Below are 3,970 nucleotides of genomic sequence, written 5' to 3'. Positions count from 1 at the left end.
TTTTTCAGTTGGACGCCAGTTGCCTCCGCAGCTTTTCTTTCGTTAACGATGCTGCGCATCTTCAAGGACATCGTTTTACGGACCGGTGCCATTCTTCGGAGCGCTTCGGCAACGGAGTAATTCTACTGTGGCACCGAGACAGACCAGCCATCCTGTCAAGAAGACTACCAGCTAGTGCAGTGACCTGTCGTCTTATTCCGTGCATGAGCCAGTTGATGACCTGCATACGTGTATTCTTCGTGCGAGTGCTCCGAAACTACTATCAGCGCCAGTGCCGTGTTTCTCGCGGGGGATCATACAAAGCAGCACCATTTGAAACGCTGCACGATACATAACTGCGGCGCACTTCGAACCTATGAAAAGAAAACAACTGCGAAGATTCCTGCCGTTAGTGGGTGCCTGTGTGCTCGATTGCTGGATGCTGGTCTGGCTGCGCGAGCGCCGGAATTAGCTCCGCCTGAGCGGTTTGTACTCGTGTGCATCACTTACTACGCTATTCCAAGGACGGCGTAGCGTACCACAGCAAGGCGAGCTTCTCTAAAAACGACCAGGTGCGTTCACTTTTCTGTTTCTCTATAATTTCATGCAGTTAGTTGCTATAGGGAAACCAAAAAAAGTATACTGTTTTTTGCGTGGGACGTGTGACAGTAGCTGTTATTTACAGTCGTTAGCAATAATTACGTGATCCTTGCTTCAAAATGTTTAGTTTAATTAGCTTATGCTTATGAACATCCAAGCCCAACGAGGAAGTGGGCAACCATGAAATGGTTTTCATAATTATACCTGCACGTATAAAGAAGGAATGTAATATTTTATTCCAATACAAAACATTGAATAACAATACAACAGAGAATAGTTTTTGTTCATCACATTATCTTTATTGTAATAAAAAAGAGCTGTAGCAGTTGACTCAGCTCCTAATACAGAAAACGCTAGCAAGTGGTAGCAGATATATGTCACATATATTTGTTGTGCACATTCCAGCTATTAGTGAGTGCATTGTGTAAGTGTTAGATTGGTGTATGTCGGTCTGGCTGTGGAAACGCCTAACCAGCCTAAAACTTTATCTTTGCAAATATGAATGAAAACAGTCCGAGCTTATCAATGTAAAAAAAAACTCGGCTTCCTGAACACAATGAAAATATGTAATGAATGTATTTACTTCGAAAAGTAAACTGATGAAAACGAATACTGTACCTAAGCTAGTTTTTATGTGCGTTAACATCATTGTATGTTTATAATCAACCCCTTCTCCTATGCAGGAACCAGGCTGCCAACGCGACCACGCAGAGCAACTGCCTTTTCAAGGGTGCTGCGCTTGTGTTGGTGTGCAAGGGGAGAAGAGTGGAGCTCCAGTTAATGTGTACTGCTGCATTGTAGTCGTCGTCGCACTATTTTGGCTAAAACAACTATCTCCTTTCTGACACCCTAACAGTTCAAACATCACCATTAAAGGCATTTTTCATAAATCTGCCTTCATAGGCACCTTGCAGCTTAAGTCTGTATTTTTCATGCAGATTTCTTTTCTTAAGCCATATTTAATAAATCAGTCTGTATCACTGAATAATTTCTTGTCAGTCCAAGTGTCAATCTCAGAAACAATAAATTAACCTTATCCTCGTCTTTTTGTGTTCTGATAGGATTGCAAAAAGATAATGGACTCTGATCCTACAAACACAAGCAGTAGCACTACTGACAAAGCTATTCAAGAATAAAACGCCATCCGTGTTCTAGACAGTAGACTAGCAGTGTTCTAGACAGTAGCATACCGTCGGGTGTGGCCACCCGATGGACTGCAGTGGTAAATTCTTACAGAATATACGCTGTTTCAGCTCCGTTTCTAACTTCAGCTTAAACATTAATTATGAAGGCCGGAACAATGAATTTGTTCCATTCGATGCGGATCACAGTTGGCTTCCATGGGGCTTGCAGAAGTTCAGTAATTAACCGAGGAATAGAGCGTGTCTTGTGGGATCCCACAACAGGCCAAATGGTGATGCGGACTGTCACAATGGCGTTCCTGAAAAATACAATATAGAGCGCATTACTACCATGAGTTCTGCAAAGCTGAGAACAACCATTAAAATTATGGTATATTTCTGGATGCACACTTGCTCATGCAAAAGTAGCTTCAACATTCCACTAAATACTAAAGTGCTGCATTACAAATTGTGGGCAGTAAGAAAGCTCACGTCTCAGCCGTAACACTTTATGGGCAACTCATGACTTCGCACATCATAATCATGACTATGCTCTTCAAAACAATAATATATGACTGTTGAAGAGGAATGAAATATGAGTTTGATTTCATTACTGCATAGCTGTTTCATGTTTGCTGTTTTAAATAACACGGCGTGCATTTCACCAATTTGTCAATGTGGCCAGACATAACATCAATATTTTTAATGATAAGTATGAAAAATAAGCACAGACTAACTACCGGGCGGATCAGTCAAGTACTTCCGCAGCACCTAAGTTCTTTCAGGGAAGCGAGATGGTGCATTTCCATAGGCAGACACCGTATCTATCGATGCTTTCACGTCAGTTGTATGTCTTACCGTGCAACACAGACGTTGATTTTTTTTCCATCAGCTGGTCTTTCCAAGGCCCACATCCTGCAGCAGAATACCAAAAATGATATGTACATAGGGCGTTCGCACGCTAAGTTCAGTGCAGCTAAGCAACTGAAACGAAAAGACATAGCACAACTAAAAAAAAAAAAAAGAATGTGGGCGTTGCGTGAACTTGAAAGCACAGTTTATGGAACGTACAGGAGATGCTACGACATAGCACATTGAAAAAGGTAAGACGAACAAACACTAATGCTGGTAATGAACTACTGAGAAGTGAAATTTCGGAAGAATAAAAGATTGCGGAGCGTATATGGGAAGTGAAGCAGCATTGGAAATGCAGGCACCAGTGCTGGTTCACTGACGACGTGTGCTACAATTTGAACAAACCGACTAACCACCACGGCTTCTAAAATAAAATACAGGACTGAAAAACGTTTGTTTCCTTAAAACTGCCGGAGCTACGCACACAACGATATGCATTCTGCCACATGAATACTACAACTGCTTCTTCTCTACTGAAATATTTCCTACGCGATAGTGGAATGATCATCGGACAAAGTCGTGGAGCGGTGCCTTGTGCATTTATGTTTAAACAACTGAACCGATAACAGATTGTCGCGCCGAATCTTCCACAAGCTCCAATGCAAAAAAAAAAAAAAACGAAAAAAAAAAACGAACGTCTCGCGCAATCTTATGCTGCCTCAAATAGCCTGCTTCGGGTGCTAATGCCCGCAGCATGAGCAACTGGAGCCAGTCATGCTTGGATACATTGGCCACGTTTTATTGATAGCGCGGCGGCAACTTCACGAGAACTGCAACAGCGTAATATGCTTCCATGCAGAAACTGCTCACTCACCCTTATTTTTTGTCCTGTTGCTTTCAGAAAGCTTTCAGCAGCACATGGTCTTGAAGTTAAACAACGCTGCCCATCGGCCGTTCCATGCGTTGCAACCTTCGAAGTCAATCCGACTCGATCACAGTACACACACGGACAAAATCATCCATAATAACCACGATTAACAACTGCAACGTGAACCGCAAATTAAGCACAAGGAAACAATGAGCAGCAGACAAGTGCGGGCGCAAATGTTCTTATTTCTCAGCCATGCGCCATGCTCAGCTGCTGGGGTGCGATCGTTGCCAGACCTCAAACACAGCTCCCGCTTGATCTATCAGTCGAACGCTAACAGTGGCAGCGCTGCCGAGCTAAATTTGTGCATTGCGCCGTGTTGTCATTTGATAACGAAGCCAAATTAACGGAAACACATATCTGTCTTAAATAATTGGGCTTTTGCTAAGCGCATTTAAGAATAGCCTCGATATCAGACGCTTTTCTCGGTCGGTGCACTTCACTCGAGTCAAGGGCGCATTTTCAAGGTGTTCCTTGGCGGAGGAAA

At 42.9% G+C, this 3,970-nt stretch overlaps 1 long non-coding RNA gene across 1 annotated transcript; it reads right to left on the bottom strand.

The window, feature by feature from the left end:
* Window positions 1–1,598: 1,598 nt before the first annotated feature.
* Window positions 1,599–3,531, bottom strand: LOC125946559 (uncharacterized). Its single transcript, XR_007467661.1, has 3 exons — window positions 3,430–3,531; window positions 2,559–2,615; window positions 1,599–2,020 (listed from the first exon to the last, which is right to left on the bottom strand). It is a non-coding gene; the product is annotated as an uncharacterized LOC125946559 (long non-coding RNA).
* Between the last annotated feature and the right edge of the window lie 439 nt (window positions 3,532–3,970).

Source organism: Dermacentor silvarum, chromosome 7, assembly GCF_013339745.2.
Source record: "Dermacentor silvarum isolate Dsil-2018 chromosome 7, BIME_Dsil_1.4, whole genome shotgun sequence".
Taxonomy (NCBI): Eukaryota; Metazoa; Arthropoda; class Arachnida; order Ixodida; family Ixodidae; genus Dermacentor; species Dermacentor silvarum.
This window is presented reverse-complemented; position numbering and strand designations above follow the sequence as displayed.